Source organism: Podarcis liolepis (assembly GCF_965112155.1).
Source record: "Podarcis liolepis genome assembly, chromosome: 8".
NCBI lineage: Eukaryota > Metazoa > Chordata > Lepidosauria > Squamata > Lacertidae > Podarcis > Podarcis liolepis.
In genome coordinates this window covers 86971025-86994538 of record NC_139560.1, presented here as the reverse complement: position 1 = coordinate 86994538, position 23514 = coordinate 86971025, and the positions used below count along the sequence as shown (strand labels likewise).

Below are 23514 nucleotides of genomic sequence, written 5' to 3'. Positions count from 1 at the left end.
GCCCTACCTATAAAAGACCATGGACTTAGGTGTACATGCGAACAGGCAGAGGGGTGTCTTTCTCCAGAAACAAAGCAAAGCTGAGAGTTTGTTCTAAGGTCATGCTGTTCGACTATTTCTTTCAGGATTCTCCCCCTTCATATATATATGGTCTCGATTCCTCGGTCTATAGTCTTAATTGCCGCTTAGCCATTGGCGGATGCGTCACCTACGGCGCTCGCGTCATCCTCGCCCGCGACTCCGCCTCTGGGCAACTGCCCGTTTTCAAAATGGCCGGCGAGCTTTCCGCTGGGTTGAGTAAGCGGCCGCGAGCGGGGCCATAGACGCAGGAGGGGTGGGGAAAGCAGAGTGACCATCCCTTCGACGTGGAGGCTGCTTGTGACTACATTTACCCGCCCCCTCCCTGCTCCGCCTGCTCGTAGTCGGGGAAAGAGTTGTGCATAGAAAGAGGAAAAAGGGAAAGCCGTGATTTTGGGCGGGGAACCGGCGGCAGATTCTCTCTCTCACCCCCCACCCCGCAACCAAAATCGGATGAGGGACTCCATGCTGAGATTCCTGCATTGCAGGGGTTGGACTACATGACCCTTGGCATCCCTTCCAACTTTAGATTTCTATGATTCCATGAATTTGAGGACAAGGAGCGACATTTGCTTTCGAATGTGGATTAGCATGGTTGTTTTTTAAATGTTCACCCTAAATAAGGACTGTTATTTGTGTTTTGAGGAAGGTGCAGACTGCTGCCCAGTCAACTCCATGGAAAGAAATTAATTTCTCCATTGATTCCTTCGGGCAGTTCTCACTTGCATCCCATTTAGGACTTGTTTCTCAGCGTGAAGCCAGACAAGGTTCTTTCCTTCTATGCGCTCTCTGTCCCGTTCCAGCCATTCCGTTTCACCCACTACTCCCCTTCCCCTTCCAGCCGCATGATATTCCCTGCTGTTGAGTTCTTTTGGTGCTGTTTTGAGGTTTCTTGGTTCCCTCGGTTCCCCCCACCCCGCGGGCAGATTTGTTGCCATTTTCAAACCTCAGGGCTACCCTAAGTCTTCTGATACCACTCACTTGTGGCTGCCTTGTGCAGTTTGGCTACACAAGCACAAGTCCCGCAAGTCTCAAATCAAAATCCGATGATGAGGATTCCCATGTTACAAGTAGGATAGGGGAGTGGAGAAGGTGTGGATCACACAACCTCCCTCTACCCTGATCACATACCAGAGTCTGATAGTCCATGCGACGGTCACCTCCAGGCTTGACTTCTGTAATTTGCTCTATGCAGGGCTGCCCTTGAAGCTGTCCCATAAACTCCAGCGGGTGCAGAATGCTGCAGCGAGGCTCCTCACGGGGTCTCTGCCATGGGAGCATATTCACCCAGTGCTTTTCAAACTGTACTGGCTCCCGGTAGAGTACAGGGTCAGATTTAAGGTGCTGCTTTTGACCTTGAAAGCCCTTCACGGCCTAGGACCCTCGTACCTACAGGACCGCCTCTCCTGGTATGCCCCACGGAGAGCCTCAAGGTCCATAAATTGCAATACCCTAGAGGTCCCGGGCCCTAAGGAAGTTAGATTAGCTTCAACCAGAGCCAGGGCCTTTTCAACACTGGCTCCGGCCTGGTGGAACGCTCTGCCTCATGAGACCAGGGCCCTGCAGGATCTGATTTCTTTCCGCAGGGCCTGTAAGACAGAGTTGTTCCGCCTGGCCTTTGGCTTGGAGCCAATTTGATTCCTCCCCCTCTTTCTTTTTCCTTTCTCCTCCTGCGATGAGGCTACATTTTAATGTTTCAATATTTTAATGTTGTAATCATTCAACTTGTTTTTATTATTGCTTGTTAGCCGCCCTGAGCCCAGCCTTGGCTGGGGAGGGCGGGGTATAAATAATAATAATAATAATAATAATAATAATAATTATTATTATTATTATTATTATTATTATTATTATTATTATTACTACTACTACTACTACTACTACTACAGCGCTCCAATCATGACTCTAACAAAGCCCACCTTTTCAGTTTTTATTGGCAAAAACATAACTTCACTGATCAAGATCACAGTACAAATACTTTAAGCCAACATGTCCCAAAGGTTCAAAATAATAGGACAAGCAATTAACTACTTATGATTGGTTCAGCACTATTGCAGCATTTTAGGAATACAGTTTCTGGCAGCCTCGGTGATGGTACCCTTAGAACAGCAATATACAGGGCCTGCATGAAACTGACTTCAGACAAGAGGAAGAAATAGCAATTGTCTTGCAATTTTTATTTTTTTATTTTTTTACATTCAAGAGATATATACTGTATCAGGGAGAAACATGCCATGAACAAAGAAGTATTTGACATGGCTCCTAGTTTGTCTCTACGTGAACAAATATGTCCTGCAACGGCACTGTAGCAACTGGGTGTTTTAAAACAGAAAACATGCAAGATAAACATGAGAGGAGGTTCAAATAAATAAAAAAATTGTCCAGTAGCACTAGAAACCAACTCTCTAAAGTGCTACTGGACATTTTATTTATTTATTTATTTTGACTGTGTCAGACCAACATGGCTACCTACCTGAATGAGAGGAGGTTATTCACTGTAAATAGCAGCTCAGAAACATTGCTGCTTTCACAAAAGCTCATTTATCTAAGTCCCTCGTTTAACTGACCTCTCCAGTTGGAAGTAATTGTATTCATCAAGCTTTTTAAAACCTCCCTCTCCTCTCCTAGTCCTTTGGGACCTTCCTGCTCATGAGGCCAGCTTCAAAAATAGATGGAATAAGTAGCACAGGGAAGGAGGAATTTCATAAGAATACCAGTCCCCATTTTTTTCTGTCGACCACTGATTCTCCAGATAATAAGGATTCCATTGCCACAATCCCTCTAATGAGATCAATACCGTGATGAATAAGGCAACAGGACCAAACAGAGACCTCTGTCTCTTCTTCAGATCAAGCACCTGTTTAAAGGGAAGGAAATAAAGAATCTGAAATCATCAGTGCTTTTTTCCCCTTAAAAAATATTTAGGGGTACTCTCATTTTCCTACTCATATTGAAAGAGTGTCCCTCAATGAGGCCAAACTTAGATTCACAAAATGTTCTGCGCCCCCCCCCCCGAAAAAAGTCCTGGAAATCAGCCTAAAGATCTGGGAAGCAAAAGGTTTTTTAAAGTGTGTTTATTATAAGTTTAGAAGAAAATCATCATATATTGCTAGGCTGACGGTTGCATCTCTCTGCACTGCAATATCCTACATAACTGATTATTTATCTACAATCAAATTTAGGGCAGTGTGGGCATTTCCATTGCATAGTATGCCAAGCCAAGGGGGCACAAAATTGACAAGATCCATAAGGAGACAAGTTACATCTACATGATTAGATTTACTGGAGTTAGAGGCTTCCAAGAAAATCGGAGCTGTCAGACATAGACAACATGGTCCGTGGCAGGCTTGGGCCTGGAAAAGGCCTGGAATGGATGTCAAGAGATGGCAATATGGCTTTGTAGTTCAAAATGTTGTGCAAGGAGCTAGCAAGTTACCGGAAGGCAGCAAGTGTTGGAAGTGCAGGATTGCTAAGAGAAGGGCTCAGACATGAGACCTTGGCTGTGGCAGCATAGAAATATAGTATAATGTTGCATAAAATTATGACAAGTTCTTTCCCTGGGGGAATGCGCAAAAATCCCAAAGAAAGGGAAGCAGACACAAGTGTATAGGTTCAAAAAGCTTTATTAATCCAGTACTGGATGGGTAGACCTTAGCTCATGCTACTCAAAAAGAGGGTCTGACCACCACATAACAAACTCATGACTCCTTTATATCAGAGCTTTCCAAACTGTGTGTCGCGACACATTAGTGTGTTGGCTGCAGTGTGTAGGTGTGTCATGCAAACACTCCCCGCTCTCCTCCCGGAGACTTTTTCACAACAGTTCATGAGTCCAAGCAGCAAGATTCAAGAGTAATCAATAACATGGCTAAATCCCTTTGGAACAGATTTGGAAAGACTTTTTATATTTGGAGAAAAATTAGCCTCTTATATTGCTGTCTTGTTTAACAAAATAATTGGGGTGGGGACTTACCAGACTCTTGGAGAGAGTCTCATCCAACTGTGATTGCCAAACCAGACAGAGATCCCACTCAGCTGGGACTATATCGTCCCATTGCCCTGATTAGCCAAGACACAAACCTTCTAATGGCCAGGTTGAACAGAGTGGTGGGATACTATGTTCATAGCAATCATCAGGGCTTTGTTCCTTAGAGGACATTGTACTGGATTCTGTGCACAGAGCTCTAAATATGATGCGCAAAAGTGAGTCTTTAAAGATACCAACCACTTGGATCTCATTAGATTTGTTCAAGAAGTTCTAACTGTCTTGAATGGTTCTCTCTCTAGAAGGTTTTTGAAGTTATGCAATTTGGAGGTAAACTTATGAAAGTGATATATACTCAGAGTCGCAAAGTGATTCCATGCTCTTTATTCAGCTCATAGTGGTGAGGAGGAATGAATGAAAGTCCCCTCAAAGTATCTGCTTTATGTACATTATTTACACAATGGGCTGCACATGATTGGCTAATTCCGGAATTCTACTGTAAGCCAATCAGGTTGTAGATTCGCTTATATCTGGAGCATGATTGGGTGGTTCCTGCCAACCAATCATACTGCTGCCTTGTTCTAGGACCAATCAGACTGCTGCATTCTGAATCCTATTGTTCTAGGACCAATCAGACTGCTGCAATTGTTCTAGGACCAATCAGACTGCTTCAGTTTGGATCCTATTTAACTCAGTACATAACAGAAAGTTATCTGAGTAATTGACTCTGAAGCACGAGCAAGTTTGAACTTTGGTGGACTTGATGCTGCTTGCACTTTTATACGGGAATGTGGGATGTAAAGGTGCAGTCAAGTGCAACATTCTGACAAAGGACTAATGGCCTCCATGTTCTAACCGGTTGCTGTGACAACCAGTTTGTCGGTTGCTGGTAGTTTTGAAAGGTAACTGCTCCGCTGCAGTCACCTCAGGACCAACTTCCCCCTGGTTTAGTTTATTTGCTTGTTATGTAACCTAAGCCTGCCTTCAGGTACAGTTCTGTAAACCTGAATGAATCTGAGAGTGAAATAGTTTTATATTAACATGAATCAGATTTGTGTGTGTGTTCTTTAAGAGGGATTTAAAGAGATTTTTAACCAGGAAGCCATCTTTATTAGTAGAACTCAGGCCGCTGCATAAACTTATAAAGGGGATTGTTTAACTCTGCTAAAGTAAACCTTCCCACAGGGAACACAGCAGGGGTGTCCACTATCACATCTGTTATTTATCCTAGCTATCCTGCCCCCAGCAAGAGGCTTAGGCAACCTGGTTTTATGAAGATGCATGCAATCTCAATTGATTCTGACCATACGAAGTAATTATAGGGTGGATTGGGTACCTGTGGTATTTTGATGGAGCTGGCTTGGCTATTTGAGCACTCCTGTACCCGTGGAAGAAAACTCCGCAGAAGGTGCTAAATCTTTTTCTTAGGACAACTATTAACAAAACATGGAATACCATGCAGTGGTGGATTCATAGGTATGCGCAACATGCAGTTTTAGGGGCCCCTGAAGCTGAGGGCCCCACAAGTTATTAATATGCTTTGTTAACTGAGAGAATACACCTGAAGCATAATTACAATGCATTGCCATTGCTGAATTATAGTATTTGAATCTTTCGCGTTGTTTGCACTCTTCCTTTCTCCTGCTTCCCAATTAAAGTCAGTGGAGGTTGCTTCACCAGTTTCTGTTATTATAAACACCACAGCAGGAATTGGGGGGGCAGGGGGGAAATACATGCAAAGACAGAAATATTATTACTGTCATCTCCTCATGCACCCCATATTTTCACATAGTTGCATTAATTAAGGTAAATGAATAGGGTCACCCAAAAATGTTTCGCACAGGGTCTTGCAGATTATAAATTTGCCACGGACACCATTACTTTAAACTCCATTTGAAAATCTGTTGCTGCAACTGATCAGAGAAAATAATTTTAATTCTATCTGAATTAAAGAGAGAGCAACTGACATACAGGAAAAAATGGGGAGTCTATTGAAAACCTAATATTATAGTGCAACAAACTGAATGGGAATGGTTGTTCAAATTCATACTAGCAACTCTAATTAGTACCAACAAGAAGGAAAAATAATTTCAGAACAACTGACCAATGGTAAAGGTAAAGGAGCCCCGACAGTTAAGTCCAGTCGCGGACAACTCTGGGGTTGCGACACTCATCTCGCTTTACTGGCCGAGGGAGCCGGCGTACAGCTTCCAGGTCATGTGGCCAGCATGACTAAGCTGCTTCTGGCAAACCAGAGCAGCGCATGGAAATGCCATTTACCTTCCCACCAGAGCAGTACCTATTTATCTACTTGCACTTTGACGTGATTTCAAACTGCTAGGTTGGCAGGAGCAGGGACTGAGCAACGGGAGCTCACCCTGTCGTGGGGATTCGAACCACCGACCTTCTGATTGGCAAGTCCTAGGCTCTGTGATTTAGGCCACAGCAATGGTACTTTCCCCCATATAGAATGAATAAAATATATTGCCAGCACCTGCTTTGTAGGAAGTACATTAAAATAAAAACATTCTGGGCCACTGAATATAATACAAGAAACAACAGGATATGAATTTTTAAATTCTGAGAACAAGTCTTCTGTGCATGATACGGTCAGGAGTTAGAAGCACAGATCTTCAGTTGGCATGCTTATTGGCTAGTGTTAAACTTTGCATTACCTACCAATGGGGGGGGGGGGAATCCTTTGGCTATAACAGACTAATTGAGAAAATTCTGGGAGATAGCATTTATGACAAAACAAACATCCAAAAGAAAAGCTTTAAGTAATAGCCAATAGGACTAATTCATTGAGATATAGGCTCTGTTTATCCAATTCTGGAATGAACAAATAACAGACATTTCCCCATATAGGCTCTTTCTCCTTAATATTGCTGTTTATTTCCCCTTCTCTCTTCAGGATCTTTTCTTTCTTTCTACACATTCATTTTTTTCCTCTCTCTTACAATTTCCATTGTATAAGCAAATTATAAAAATGTGATGATGAAACAAAACGTGTCATCTGAATTTCTACTATGCAGGAGACTGAGGCTGTTTCTGAGTGTTTTTTAAAATGGTATCCAAAGATCCATTTTCCACCTCATGAGTACAAAATGATATTTATCAGAACTCTTTCAGCTCTTTTCACTATCTGAGGTTAGGTAAGTGGTGACCATGGAGAGGTTTTTATTGCTTGTGGTTTGTTTGGCACTCACCTTGACAAGTCTTCGGTGTCAGGTGAGGTGGTATTTGCCCAGGTATTTTAGCATGTTTTATAGTTGTTTGCTGTTGCTTTTACTGTATTGTGACTGTTGGATCTTGCTGATATGTTGGAAATTGTTACTTTCTGTGGTATTCTTGTTCACCTTATTATTTTATTGTGTGCATATGAACTTTGGACATTTTGTTAATCAAAGATGAAAATCAGACGAGTATTTATATTAAGCAGCAGTACCACTTTTGACAACAGGAATAGCAATTTCCTAAATCAAACAAAAGAGGGAAAGAGAGGAGAAAGTTGGACTTATATGGTTAATTTTAAAAATCCCATGCTGTGGGTTGGAGGTTAAATGTGGAGTCTGTTTCTAAAGAGTCTGCTGGAGACTGTACTGCTTGAATTAAGAAAGGCAGCAATCTGTAGTAGCAATGCTGTTAAAATGATTATTCTCCCGAGGAGCAACAATATCCAAAGGGTCACTGGTGGTAGTTTTCCACCACATCTCTCAAAAATGGCTAAATTTTCAAACCAAATATTTAAAACTATTCATTTGCTTCATTCTTGAATCTAAAATTTCCCATTTGTTCCAGATTTTTGTTTTGTTTTTTGCATCTGTCTGTGCTCTTGTGTGCAGTGCTTGCTACAAATTATGGGGTGCCAATCAATTTAAACATGAAGGGTCAACTGATTTCATGGGATGGATCCAAAAGAGGGAAAATAATATGGTAGATTATTATGAGTAGCACACAATAGAGTAGCCTGTTAAGAGCTGACCACTTTCTACTCAGTAGCTGAAATATACTCAGAGTCAAGAGTGGATTTCATGCTCTTTATTCAGCTCATAGTGGTGAGGAGGAAATGAAAGTTTCCCCAAAGTATCTGCTTTATATATATTATTTACACAATGGGCTACACGTGATGGGTTAATTCCAGAATTCTCCTGTAGGCCAATCAGGTTGTGAATTCACTTCCATCTGGAGCTGGATTGGGTGGTTCCTGCAGACCAATCAGACTGCTGCATTGTTCTAGGACCAATCAGACTGCTGCATTCTGAATCCTATTGTTCTAGGACCAGACTGCTGCATTTTGGATCCTATTGTTCTAGGACCAATCAGACTGCTGCATTTTGGATCCTATTCAACTCAGTACATAATACCAGCCATGTGGGTTAACACCCAATACTACGCCAGAGGGCCTGGTAGTCAGACACTCCTCTTTTGTATATATGTTCCTGATCCCGCTCATGAAATTGGTGGGGAATATAGGTGGATTGTGGGGTGAGAAGATCTCTCATGTAGATAAACATGGTAGAGACAGTTTGAACACTGTAGAGAGAGTGATGATGGAGGAGGGAGGAGAGCCCAAAACTTGTGTCACATTATCACACTGACCAGTTCCTGAAATATATTTGGAAAGTCTACACCACCACAGGTGCTGCTATGTGGTTAGCTTGTCAGTGATTGCCCCTTTGCTCCTGAGGTGGCTCCCTCCCAGATGTTGGTGAGTTACAACTTCCATCCGCTCCCAGCCCAGCCAGCATGGCCAACGATCAGGGATTATGAGTGCTGGCATCCAGGAACATCTGGAGGGGACCACATTGGCTACACCTTGCTCTGTAGTGACAGCGTTGGCAGAGAAGGGTCTCCTTTCTGTTGGATGTTCCAAGGATGGAGTATCAGTATGGCACATACATCACCTTGGAGACTCGTCCCCAGAAACCTGCAGTAAGGGACAATTGCCCGGCTCTTGCTGTTGTGCTTTGTCAGGGATCCTTTGAAGCAGAAGTTATGATTAATGAGCAAGGCGCGATACACAGAACACAGCGGCAGCTGCCAGGTGTTCAGCATCCCAGAGTGCTTTTCATCTCCCCCCCCTCAACAGCTAAATGTTTTCAAGTGGGTCTGTGGCAAGTCAGAGCACCCTGCGGATAATTTGCTGTTCTCTCAAATGAAGTAGGGCAAGGAGTGTGAAATGCTTTAAAACAGATCCCGTTTAATCAGTTGTGCGGATTCATGTCAGAAAGGAAGGGCACAAACTGAAAATAGAGCTAGCAGCACTGCAGGCAGAAAGTTCCCCTTTCCCAGCCATTCACAGATTCTTCAGCTGATTTCATTTTAGATGCTAAGAAAATGATTCATACTGCGAGGTCTTGTAGCTGTCAGAAGGAGAAAGCATGTGGGAGAGGAGTCATTTGCTGCATGCATCTTGTACAGCACTTGCTAGTTAAAAATATTAAGTTGAATTGCCCAAGTATTGCTCTTGCCTGGAAAGTAGAAACCTGCAGTAAAATTCCTGCATTGCAGGAGTTGAACTAGATGACCCTTTTCGTCCCTTCCAACTCTACAGTTCTATGAAATGATAGGTTGTTAAGTTCAAATCTACCATATATGATGTCCAGTACCAAAACCCATTATAACTTTGCTCTTATTGCCCCCTGAGCATTATCAGATCAAACACCCCTCCGTATAAGGATTTTATCAGATTTAAAACCTTTGAGGTTTTAACCCTAACCAAACTGAGAAGTAACCGAAACAACAACAACAACAAAATTCCTTCCAGTAGCCCCTTAGAGACCAACTCAGTTTGTTATTGGTATGAGCTTTTGTGTGCATGCACACTTCTTCAGACGAAAGCTCATACCAATAACAAACTGAGTTGGTCTCTAAGGGGCTACTGGAAGGATTTTATTTTTTTTAATTGTTTCGACTACGGCAGACCAACACGGCTACCTACCTGTAATGAGAAGTAACCCTTTTGGCAGACAGGTTTGTTCCCTGAATGATTAGGATGTTTGTGAACATACAATGCCATCATACCAGCACCGTCAATCTACACCAGAAGCTTTACTCCTAAAGTACAAGGTGATGAAATAGAGAAGCAAATTACTTGGATTTTTAAAAATATATGCTTAGTGCCACAGTTTTTGTCATAGAATGGGTATCAGGGCTGGCCCAAGATATGTTGGCACCTGAGGCAAACCACAAAATGCTCCCACCCATGTCTGGAAAGAAGGGCTGAGTGATGATTTACCTCAGGAACGGGGTGGGGGGAATCAAATCAACCTTACCTGATGGTTGAAGTGGGAATTAAAGGCTGCTGGGGAGGGAGGAGGGGCCTGCCCTGTGTCACGCTGGGGTGGTGCAGACCCCAGGAGACCCCAGAAGGCAGCCCCTGCTATTTTCTTCCCAGCGGTGGGAGACCAGCAGCACCTCCTGTTCACCAAGAGGCTACTGAAGAGGGGGCATGGGGGGAAGGGGGCTTCTGAGGAGGCTGCAGATCTGGCCTCCAAGAAGGATGCCACAGTCATTGTGGCAACTGTGGAGGCGGCAGCAGGCGGCAATGCATTTCCTGGAGGTTGGATCTGTTGTCCTTGTGGATCCTGCCGCCTGAGGTGGTCACCTCATGGGTGGGCCACTCATGCCTGGTATGAGACTGACTGTGGGCCTGCTGTCTTGAGACAAGACCAGCCTGCAACACCTCAAGTTACTGCTACCACCTCTTTATTAATTTGCTTCCCTGGTGAGAAATGTTAATCTGATAATCTCAAAGAGATAGAGTCATTGTTGCGTGCATCCCAGTCTCCAAGTGACCAGATACTCCAGAGGTTCCAGCAATTTCCCAGGGTTTGGTTTCCTTGCATTTGCCTCTCATGGCTGCTTCTAATCTTTTAAAAAAGGTTATGAAGAGACTGTTAAGCATGCCTGCCACGTCTGGCTCTTACCTCCATCCTTGGGAAAGCTTCACCAGCTCCTTCTCTGTGTGTTTGGGCCACTATTAAAGGTTCATGAGGTGAGGGGAGAAGGTGCAACCATATAATGTGGGCCAAGACCATGGAAATACTGCTTCATTTTTTCTTTTAAGTTAATATTCTTATTTCCCCAGAAGACACAAAATTTAAACGTCAGCCAATGAACATAGCAGGAGCCTTACTTGCTTTGTGAGTCAAGATGATTGCAGTTTGGAAACTTTTTTTTACACAGAACACCACTTTTGATCTTAGTGCTCTTTATGCAGAACATAAGCTCATTATCAAATTATATTCTAGTAACGTTTAAGGTTATTTTTTACAATGAATATTTGTGGTATTAAGAGTAATCTTTACCAATGAATAGTTTCTACATTGGTGCAGGAGTGTACAATGCTGTTTTAAATAGCTTAAACTCTTTATGTGGGATTGAAAGGGGGGGGGGGGATTTCAACTCATATCTGAATATTTGCCACCCACCACTGAACCACCTACTGATTCAAGTATGCAAATCTGCTAACTGTGCTACCAGCTGCACTAGAAGAACTCCAGCCCAGGAAACACGGCACACTGTGAAAATAAAAGATAATATGGAACTGCTTGAATATTGGCCTGTGAGAGGTCAAGGACAGAGAAGGGCCTCCATGAGGCAATTCTGCTTGCTTACAGAAGTTCATGTACTGCTTCACTCAGAATCAATAATCCTGCAGCTGTGTCTGTCTGCAGATGCAAAATGCCCTCTACCCTGGAAGGAAGCCACCTGTCAATCCTAAAGCATTTGACCTGCAGTGCTGTCCTCCAGCCAAGCCAGAGGGTTGGTTTTTCAATCTCTTTGAGCTGTGCGCCTGTGCGCCGTGTATCTAGAAATATGTTTGCACTGATGATGGGACTTCTAATTGTTTGATTTTTATTACTAATCATCCTTCTCATTTTCTGTTTATGAGCAAAAATTATTTACATTGCCTGTAGGTTAGCTCACCAGCAAGGAATTTACCAGACCAGAGTCTCCCTGCACCCCATCTCTTGGAGGAGGGGGAGTCCTGTCCTACAAGACAGGGCGGGGGGGGGGCTCTCTGCAGGTTTTGCAAAACACTAATAATAGTCAAGCCCAATTGCTTGTGTGGGGCAAGCAGTGGCTTGGGAAAGGATTTGTCTCAGGATGATGGCAGGAGGGGAACAGGTTAACCACTCTTCCTCCAGAAATACAACCCAAATCCAGATGGAGCCTTTGCACCTGCTATTACTTTTTAAACTTGTTATACCTTATTCTCGTATCTCCACATCGTGTCTGGTTTGGCAAGAACATAGGAAGTGCCTTGCTCAGTTGGGCCCAGGCCAAGCTCTTGATGCAACTGCTTATTTTCTGACTTATTCTTAAACTTGCAACCTAAGGTTTTATGTCACTAATTTCTCAGACTACCCATCCAAATGATGTGATCCAATGATGTGAAAAAGCTTTCCTTCCTCGCAATAACAAAATATTTCTGCTTCTGATCTTAACCTTGTTTTTTCCCCTCTACTCCTGCCCCGCCCACCATGCGCACACTAATTTCAGGAAAGGCCGGCTGGGTCTCCCATGTGGAGAGTGTCAGTTCGGCCCTGCAGAGCAGTGATGTTGCTTGGCTTCCCACATGCATTCCCACTTAAACACGTGCCAAAAATAGCACTGAAAAGTGGTGGGGAGGAATGGGAAAATCCCCACTTATGCGTGTCCTGTAACAGAACCTCAGTGTAAGTGGCTTCCACAGGGGAGCTGCAGAAAAATGTGGATGGTCAATGTTATATACGGAAGTTCTCACCCTGGGCCAGCATGGGGAGACTGTAGATAGTTTTCACTCAGGTCCACATATGCAAATAAGGGATTGGAAGTGACATTCAGTGATTGGATAGTTACAGAAAGTGTTACAGTTGTGTTGTTGTGGAGCTCTATATAAGCAGGCTGGCTGAACCCTTCAGTTCAGTTCTGTTCTGGCCTGCGAATAAACAAGAACTGTTTGAAGAATTGCTGTGTCGTCTGATATGTTCACCCACAACATAACAGCCAAGAGAGCTGTGGACTCAAAAATGTTGAAAACCACTGATTTAGGCAACAGGATAAAGGGATAGGACTCCAATACTGGAAAAAGCAGTTTTCAGAAACCAGTGGGAGAACATTTCAACCCACCACTATGCAACTGTCCTTAAAGTGACAGTTCTTAGAAAAAAAGGAACGTCAAACAGTTCCCGTCACATGTTATCCGTGTGAATGGGCAATTCAGGTAGAAATTGCCTGACATTAGTGTGGATGCTTGAGGTGCAAAAGTCTCCTTCTGTGGACTTCCTTGGTTGTTCTAGGTTCCAGGACTTGGGTAAAAATACACACAGGCTTCCCCAATTAAGATGTTCACCCTAGTGTGTGAATAGCAGCATCAGGGCCAGCTGCACATCACTGGGGACAGGGATGCAGCCCTTTGTACCTGTTCTGCCTTCACTTGAATAATGTATAACGAGGGCTAAGAAGTTCAGTCCCACTACCAGAGGCCTAAATGTAGATAATGGGGTCTCCTCCCACTTGCCAATGTTAAAATGTCTGTGTTATCATAAAGAACTAAGGTTGCCATGTTTTGAAGAGCAAAAAAGAAGGCACATTTGCCAACTTCTACTTTTAACTATGGATCTCTATGGCAACTGTCATCATGAAAAAGAAGACTTGTCCTGGAAAAAGAGGACATATGGCAACCATTTGCATAAGAAAATAGTAACTCTTCATATAGCTTATGAAGTGGACTCTAATCCACAAAAGCTTTTACCATAATAAATCTGTTTGTCTTTAAGATATGACAAGACCTAGACATGTCTTTAAGTTACACTATAAATAAAGTCCAGCCAAAGACGCACAAGGCTTGAATAAGGGTCACTTACAGTCTTAGGTTTGGGGAAACTCAGTCTGACTGAGAGCACAAGAGAACATCAGTGTTGAGAACACTGCACTTTCGACTGTGGAAAGGATAGTGCCAGTCTGGTCACTGCATATATCAGAAGTATGCAATTAAGAAAACTCGTTTTCTGTTTCTGTGGATCAAAGGACATACAAGCCCCAAAAATACATCCTATGTAGCTGTAGCACTTATTGGTACAGTCTATGCTATCAAATGCCCTTGTAGGAAATCATACCTTGGTCAAATTACAAGAGCTTTTGAGAAATGTACAAAGGAAAACTAATATAATATAATATAATATAATAATAAGCTGGACCCTCTCAGGGAATGTTTTTGGACCATAATAATATCATTAATTTCTTCTTTGGTAATAGACAAGCTGAACAAACACAACACTGAGCTGTTATTAAAGAAGGAAGTGTGTTGTAGTTTGAGTTTGCACAATTATAACACCCACAGATTTTACTGAACAACATGATTTTATTTCCCTACTTTAGGAGGCTGCTTTTCTTCATCTTTTCTACAATAATTTTGTTTGTCAATTTCGGCATTTCGGACAAGTATAATGCTCGTGGCAAGCGCCTGCACTGGGCTACCTCAACCTTCCTCAACCTGTGTCCTCCAGATGCTTGGGACTACAGCGTTATCACTCCTAGAAAGCATGGCCAATTATCGGTAATTATGGGGCTGCAGTCCAAAATATCAGGAGGGCACCAGGTGGGAAAAGTTTGGGCTACATTGTCTATTTCTGAAATCTCTTCATTTTTAATTTTTTGCAGCTAGTATCCTCCCATTTTTCCTTCTCCACATAGCCCTGGCTGTTAAGGACTGGTCACTGTTGGTTAGAGAGGGGAGTCTAGTGAGGTGGAATGAGTATGGCCTGGTGGAGAAAAAGGGTCATGCACTTCCCTTGAAGACGTTGCGGGAAGTGGAAAAATATTGAAAACTCCAGGTCATACTCAGACTGGGCAACCCTGTCTGAAAGTTGCTAGTTATTTCTTTAGCAACTTTTCTTTAGGCAGCTCTGAGCACCCAAGAACATTCATTTAGTATGTAGTCATAGCAACACTTGAGGTGATTATTATATTTTTGAACAATGTCAGGTAACAATCAGGTAATTGTAAAATGACAAAGGAGTGATAATGTATCTCTGGCTCAGATAATCATCTATTGGAAGTGAAAGACAAGGGCTGATCTAAATGCCACTGATGGTGGGTGAGATTTTTGGGGTGATTGCCACCACCCAGAGCAGACCTCAGTAAAGATGTGGAAGGAATGAACAAATTGGGGCAGAGCTCAAGCACAAAAGAATATTTCCTATATGTGGATCTCTATCAATTATTCTGTACAGTGGTACCTCGGGTTAAGTACTTAATTCATTCCAGAGGTCCGTTCTTAACCTGAAACTGTTCTTAACCTGAAGCACTATTTCTGGGTTAGCGGAGTCTGTAACCTGAAGCATATGTAACCTGAAGCGTATGTAACCTGAGGTACCACTGTATAGGCTCTAGTATAGAAATTAGGTTTAGTAAAACACTTCCAACTAAAAAGTCCCAAAGCGATTCACAACGTAGTAAAAAAAGTCCCAAAGCAATTCACAACGTAGTAAAAAAAGTCCCAAAGCAATTCACAACGTAGTAAAAAAAAGTACAGTGATAAAATTTGCATAGTCATATTAAAAACAGATTTAACAATACCATGTTCTAGTTATAGGAAGCAGAGCCTGGTGAGATGGAGGAACCACAAAAGGGTGGCACCTGGTGGGACAGCAAGGTTTTGCTATGGTTGGTGGAGCCTAATGAACATGGGTGTTGAAATGTAGGTGGGTTCAAGTATGACCCAAGGCCAAGCTTCAGCTGTGTGTGGCCAATGGGGCGGTGCTGCAGCAAGTGGTCATAGGGGGTCATGAAGATGAACTACCAGAGCATGCGGGGGGACAAGATCTGTAGGGTCTGGTGCAAAGAGGCCCAGCACTGGCTTGTGATCTGTGAATATTGTGAAGTGGTGGCCACAGAGGTAATCATGAATGAAATATACCCGAGTCAAGTGTGAATTTCATGCTCTTTATTCAGCTCGTGGTAGCAATGAATGAAACTTTCCCCAAAACGTCTAGCTATATATACATTATTTACACAATGGGCCCCGTGTGATTGGCTAATTCCAGGCTGCTCCTGTAGGCCAATCAGGTTGCAGATTCACTTCCTCAGGAGCCTGATTGGCTGCTCCTGCAGGCCAATCAGGTCGCTGATTCACTTCCACCTGGAGCTGGATTGGGTGGCTCCTGCGAACCAATCAGACTGCTGCATTCTGGATCCTATTGTTCTAGGATTCAGCTCAGTACATAGCAGTGAAACTTCTTTACTCCAGCCACAACCGCCACGACCTCCTTGTCAATTTGGGCACAGTTCCACTCAGCTGCCAACAAGGTCCACAAGCAATAGGCAACCAAAGCCTCCTGGCTGGCCAGCGCGCAGTTGCTGAGCACAGCGCTGAAGCCGTATGGGGAAGCATCACCGGCGAGTACCACAAGCAGGGACTCACTGAAGTGGGTGAGCACCCTGTCTGAGGAAAGGAGGCCCTTTGCCCCAGAGAAGGTGTCGCCGTGCATCTGGCCCCAGACCCAAGGGGACTTCTTGTCCATGAGCTGGTGCAGGGGCTCCACAACAGTTTGTGCGGCAGGATGGAATGATAAAAGTTCAAGGGTCCCCGAAATGCCTGCAGCTCCTGCTTAGAATGTGATGGTGGAGCGTTCTAGATGCTGGCTACCTTGGGTGGAGATGGGCAGATGCCGTCAGCATCAGTGAGGAAGCCCAGAAACTCGGCCTTGAGGACACCCATCTGGCACTGATGCCAAACCAGAGGTGCTTGACCCCCATGTGTCACAATTGTTTGGAATGATGGACATATGTTTGCAACAGGAGTGGGAAACCTGATTTTTTAAAAAGACATTGTATTAAATTAAAGTAATTTGGTTTGATTTGTAATAATTTGGAAAGCTAATAAAAATAACTGCTTCTGCAGTTTACTGGTTTTATGCAAATCTGAGGAATCTTCTCTCTCTCTCTCTTCTGTTCAGGAGCATGCCAGGAAGAAAATGTACATGCACTGAGGGAAGCACGGAGGAAGGAGTGGGCATGGAAAGAGGAGTACTGTGTCCAGTTCTGGGCACCACAATTCAAGAAGGACACTGACAAACTGGAACGTGTCCAGAGGAGGGCAACCAAAATGGTCAAAGGCCTGGAAACGATGCCTTATGAGGAACGGCTAAGGGAGCTGGGCATGTTTAGCCTGGAGAAGAGGAGGTTAAGGGGTGATATGATAGCCATGTTCAAATATATAAAAGGATGTCACATAGAGGAGGGAGAAAGGTTGTTTTCTGCTGCTCCAGAGAAGCGGACATGGAGCAATGGAGCCAAACTACAAGAAAGAAGATTCCACCTAAACATTAGGAAGAACTTCCTGACAGTAAGAGCTGTTCGACAGTGGAATTTGCTGCCAAGGAGTGTGGTGGAGTCTCCTCCTTTGGAGGTCTTTAAGCAGAGGCTTGACAACCATATGTCAGGAGTGCTCTGATGGTGTTTCCTGCTTGGCAGGGGGTTGGACTCGATGGCCCTTGTGGTCTCTTCCAACTCTATGATTCTATGAGGAATAGAAGAAAGTGACTGTTGATCCATCCACCCCAAAACACGGGACTAATTTGGAGTCCATTTCTACCCAATTTAGTGGATTAGCCCCATATCAGGTAAACCCAAATTTACGGGGGGGGGGGCGTAGATCCTAGTGGGTTTTTTGGTGTAGCATCATGTGGACTACAAAAATTAAATGGGAACACAATCATCTTGAAACCCACATTAAACTCTGGTGTGGATAAGCCCTACATAAAAAACTTGGTTCCAGATTGTTTCTTCTTATTTAAAACACCTCACCATCTTTTAACATAAAAACTGACATCCTAAAGGAAAGATGAGTAATGCTCCAATCTTATTGTTCAGAACATTGCTTTGGTAGGTGGCCCTATAATTAGCATCCACCAGACGCATCGCAGGAGCATTTTACAAAGGTTTGAGCTAGTGCTGCTGTTTAAGTGCCAGAGTGGAAAGTATTTAGAATCCCCTGACATAAAGTGATACAGACAAGGAAGGGATAGTATATCTGGAGGCAGATAGTATAACTCTAGTCCACAAAGAGGCATTTAAGTAAAGTTTTGGAGTGGGGATAGGGATGTCCCACTGTTTCATTTTTAAGAAAAGAACATTTTACAAAGAGGTTGAGTGGTAGATAGATATTCCATACTTGAATATTATCCCTCTTCTTGGGTTTTCGTTTACCATCCCTCAGCCATGGCTGAGCACTTTTGGGTTTCAGATTTGTACACAGAGGCTTCTGAGGAATTCTGAAGTTGCCCATCTCAGCCCTGTGGCACTATGGTTGTACTATGACACCAACATTGACAGTGCAGCGTCTTAACATGCTTTCATTTGCCTTCAGCCATAAAATGGGGCAGGAGCCCACAATGCCTCTTTTGATGTTTACAAGTACCAGTTCTCTAGCAATGCTTGATTCCAGAGTTGATTCAAAGGCTGTAGGAAAGTTTTTGCCACCACTGATTTGGGCCACTTGCTCTCCAAAGAGATGAAAGAAAACTAATTTTGTAAACAAGTTTCCAGCTTAAGGTCTGATTTAATTTAATATATTTTTCCTGTAAAGGTTTACTGTCTGTGCTGTGTTCATGTGTGCACTAAGCCTATTGCTCCTAAGAGTGACTGATTTCACTATTTTAGAAAACAAATTCACACTTGTAAACATGCAGCTTAAAAATTTGCATGGTGCAGCACAACAGCCAGCTTCCCAAAAGCTCAGTGCAGAATTTATTTCCCATCGCCACATTTCTTTGGGAATAAATGACTTTCCATATGCCGAGGAACAAGAGTCTGTAGAGTGTTAACAAGCAGACTGTGAAAGAGCATCCTTTTTGGCAGACTTCTTCTTAATTGGTGCTTGATTAAACAATGTGCAGAAATGTGCTGAGGCACTAACTTTCCCTGTGAAGTTCAATACACTGTCTGCTCAGGCATTATGAATACGGGGAATATTGGATTTGCAGTCAGGAAAGGCTCCACAGATCCAGACAGATTGGCTGTAGCAGCCCTTGCAAATCTGCCAGCCCTTGCAAGCGGCAAAAGCTGAGTGATGGAATTCTTACACCCCACTCAACACCCCCAGGACAGCAGATTCTAATGCGGGAGGAGCCTTCCAGCCAGCAGAGTTATTTGTGATAAGCAAGCCGCCAGGCTATTTATTAATAGATATTATGCCTTACATAAAGTCTATGAAGCAACAATAGAACAGCTCTTTTAGGAAAGGATCGATGTGGGGTTCATACACCCAGCTAAACCTTAAACTGTTGAAGGTAGTTTGGCATATTCACATCCACTCATTTGCAGCAGTGGCGTAGCGTGGGTTGTCAGCACCCGGGGCAAGGCAAGTTATTTCCGCCCCCTAACCCGTGGATTTGCGCCTCCTAACCCGTGGATTTGCGCCCCCTAACCCTAACCCCCAGATGTTGCGCCCGGTGCGGCCGGCCCCCCCTGCACCCGCCAGGCTACGCCACTGATTTGTAGTAAATGTAGACGATAGTATCTTAAAGTGACTTTCCTGTTATTCTTCTGGAGCATTCATAACCTTCAAGAAGAAAGCTGTGCTCTTAAACTAACCTTTGTCAGTCCTTCATTCATTCCAGATCCCTTTGTGCAGGGCCGTATTAAAAGTTTGGGGGCCTTTTTGCCACTTTCTGCTTTGAGAGCTCCTTCCGTTTTTGACCATGTAAACTTGGCTACCTCACTGTTCAGAGTCATACACCCATTCAGAGGCACAAAGAAATCCATTTACAATCTTCCTGCTTGGGCCACTTCACACACTAAGCAGAGACACATATTTGCCACAGAGTAATCAATACACTGTACAGGCAGGTGCAGCAAATCCAGGTAGAAGGGGCAGGTGAGGAAAAGGATGGCACTCTTGTGCTTTTGATAGGAAGGTAGAAGAGGGTATTCCAACAGGTGTACCTTACCTGCTGAACTCCCCCTCTTCTACACACCTATTAAAGATACAAAAGCCTTGGCCGCTTTCCCACCATTCTAATCACACTTTCCTTCTGAGCACCTTTGTATAATATATTTGTTTGTAAACACATTTTTTTATTTCTAGGTGCATCTTTAAAAATCTTAGGTGTGCACACCTAATGTGTAACACTCTTTTTTGGGGCCCAAATAAATTATACTTATACTTTGAAATGTCACATACAGTGTATTGAATGTTTTAACCAATCCTAAGCATGCTTACTCAAAAGTAAGTCAACAGGGCGTGTTTCCATGTTACTGTGCTTATGACTGCAGCACGTCTAATGTGGACTTGGGCAGGTAGTGGGGAAAAGACACTCCTAGCCACCAAAATTACCCAAGCCTCCAGTGACGGTGTTGCATCCAGCAGCAAGCTCCCCTTGTCTCTATATCTGTCCATCAGAGGTTTCAATTTTTCCCAGTGACTTGGTCACTTTGGGATTTGTTTGTAATACAGACTGATAATACTTTGTTTTTCTTTCCTACTTTCATTAATAAAGTCCAATTCGGCGGCAGCAAGACAATCCGGCCTGCAATAAGCTGGTTCACAGTGGAGGCCTGGGACCCACCTGCAAAGCTGCTCGCCCGAAAAGAGCAAATGGAGGCTACGACGTCCCCTCCAGCCAAGACTAGGCTTACCCAATGCCTATCCGCCAATCAAGGCGTTATTGAGTAAAGAAAATTCAGTTAGAATCATAGAATCATAGAGTTGGAAGAGACCACAAGGGCCATCGAGTCCAACCCCCTGCCAAGCAGGAAACACCATCAGAGCACTCCTGATATATGGTTGTCCAGAGGCTGGACAACTGCTTAAAGACCTCCAAAGGAGGAGACTCCACCACACTCCTTGGCAGCAAATTCCACTGTCGAACAGCTTTTACTGTCAGGAAGTTCTTCCTAATGTTTAGGTGGAATCTTCTTTCTTGTAGTTTGGATCCATTGCTCCGTGTCCGCTTCTCTGGAACAGCAGAAAACAACCTTTCTCCCTCCTCTATGTGACATCCTTTTATATATTTGAACAAAGTTATTTTCTGTTTGTTTTTCCTGGCACTATCAAAGCTCACATATGGCAACCTTTGCTTGCATACACATAACTGCGCAGTTACGGCTCCCATACAGAGCACGGCATTCTTCTTCCCTACCATCTTTCAAAAGAGAGCCCCTGATTTATGTCTTGTTCCCTTTTGAAAGGCAACTCATGCACTCCACCTGAGATGCTTGCAAAGAAGCTTTCTGGAGTGGCAAAGGCTGCTCCTGACTCACGACTACACATTTTGTTTCTTGCCAGGGATACCCAAAGCCTTCTTAATGCCAGGCTGGTAGTATTTGCTGAGGTGGTTTTCACCATCCCTGAAACTGCTTTTTCCATGCTGGCGAGAGGGGGCATGAATTAGACCTACTTTTAAGCATTAATATCTCCTGTTAGTTCATGTGCTTCATTGTGCAGTAGTAAATTGCACACAATTCTGTTTTAGCTTCAGCGTTTTTTAAGAATTAAAATACAATAAAACAAAATAGGAATCCCTGGTTTCAAATTCTGCTTATATAGGGTTATATAGGGTTGCTGTCATGGCGTGTGGGATTTAGAATGCAAAAGTTTATATGGCAATGTCCGGGAGCTTCCTGAAAAGTAACTTATGATGTTCTCCTGTTGATGTTGGCATCCGTCTGTCTCAAGAGACAATGGAGTGCGCCTCCAAAGGTGAAGTCAAACCACTGGAGAATCGCAGCGCCTGCTGTGGCTGCAGAGACAGGTCACTCGTAACTGCTGCCTCCTGCATTGTTTTTGTTGCTGTGCTGGTCCTGGGGGGGGGGGGTGTTACCATGCGGCGTGGTCTAAGTCCGGTCCTAGGTCGAGGGTAAGGAGGCTGTCCATCAGGGGCGAAGCGAGGTCCAAAGATAGGAGTTGGGCGTGGTCAGGAACTCAGGAAAGCAGGTCAGGGTGCCGGCAGGAACAGGTTTCCAACGACGTTACTCCCGCAACCTGGGACTGGGCGGGCTGGCCTTTATCTCCTCCGAGGCATAGGGCGGCCCTGGTCCACAGGTGCCTCGCCTCTCCTGGCCTTAAGGCGAGCACTCCTCCTGAGAGAACTTCGTTCCCTCCGCCTCTCTGCTCTGAGCCTCTGCAGCTCAGGAGAGGCTGGAGGGTTACTGGACCCAGAGGCAGCCTCACCTTCCCCTGACAGAGCTGGGAGAGGAGCACCTGCAGGCAATGGGTCCTCGATCACCTCCGGAGCCAGAACGGATTCAGCTGGTGTCTGCTCCTGAGGATCCGGCACAGGTGAGGGCCCTTCAGGTTCAAGCCCCTGCCCCGGCTCAGCCGGCCCTGGAGGCGGGGACTCCTGTGCAGGCTGGGACTCCTCAGGTTCAGATTCTGAATCAGATTCCCAGGCCATCACAGTTGCATTCCCACCACCCAGGCAACAAGACCCTGCTCTCGGCCTTGCATGGTCCAAAGGAAAGCAGAGCAATACATTTAGCACCAGTTTGACTACAGGAGTTGCTGGAAGGAAGTGTACAAGACACCAACCGTCCAACCGTCTTAGGGAATCCACTCTGGATTTGTATAGGGTTTACTCCTTTGTTTTTTTTCTTCCCAAGATGTCTCACAAGGGTGCAGACAGTGCTTTTTCTCAGGGGGGTCTCGAGGGGGTGCAGTACCAGCACCTCTTTTTTGTTATTAGAAAGTGTGGAACTTACTCTAACAACTTCATGGTGAGTACCTCTCTTTCTAGGAAAAAAGTACTGGGTGCAGGTAATGTGGGGAGATGGTTGTGTGCTTTCTAGGATGTGCTATTAGTTTGCATGGTGAACCAGCAAGACTAAACAGGTTTTGTCAGGTGCGAACCAAGAGTCAGATCTGAAGATATCCCAGAGACTCTTCTGTCATGACAGAGGTTCTCCTGCAGACAAATCCATGTGATATTTCAAAACTACAGAACTAAGTTTGAGTAATTAGGAAAATAATATTATGATCCTCAAAAGATTTTTTGGGAGTGGTGGTGGTGGAATCAACATGTGGACTGGTGGCTTTCCTTTGGGAGTTCTGGCTTCACAATCCATTTCTAATGTGGACTTGGACAAGTAGCATTCTCAGCTCTAGGACCCTGTTTGTAAAGCAGGGTAGGTATGATATGTGGAAACTGCCTTGTGAGAGAATATGCCTTGTAGGGCAAGGCAAAAAATAAATAATAGGATTATTGTGGGAACAACAAGTAGCTGTGGAATGATTGTGTGATCTGGGCAAGATGACCACTGTACTGCAGCATGGTTTGCTGCACCCCAAGTGGTGCAAGCCCACATGTGCATGCTACATTCTTATTGCACTGAGCCAGCAGCCAACACACCCACATATTACACAATGGAAACAACCAGTATTGACAATTTCTGTGCAAATCATCGCAACTGGACAGCATTTCCACCCATCGTGCAAACCACAGTGTAAGCATCAAATCTAA

At 44.1% G+C, this 23514-nt stretch overlaps 1 long non-coding RNA gene across 4 annotated transcripts in view; it reads left to right on the top strand.

Annotated features, from left to right (window-relative positions):
• LOC310714467 overlaps positions 1-23514 on the top strand; it is a 34007-nt gene that overhangs the window by 1649 nt on the left and 8844 nt on the right. For 2 of the 4 annotated variants that reach the window (XR_014529807.1, XR_014529808.1), the window contains exons 2-3: positions 17014-17090; positions 17593-19375. This is a non-coding gene — a long non-coding RNA (uncharacterized lncRNA). Of the gene's footprint in view, positions 1-184; positions 379-17013; positions 17091-17592; positions 19376-23514 lie in introns of those variants that run through there. The other 2 variants (XR_014529809.1, XR_014529806.1) reach the window with 2 other exon arrangements.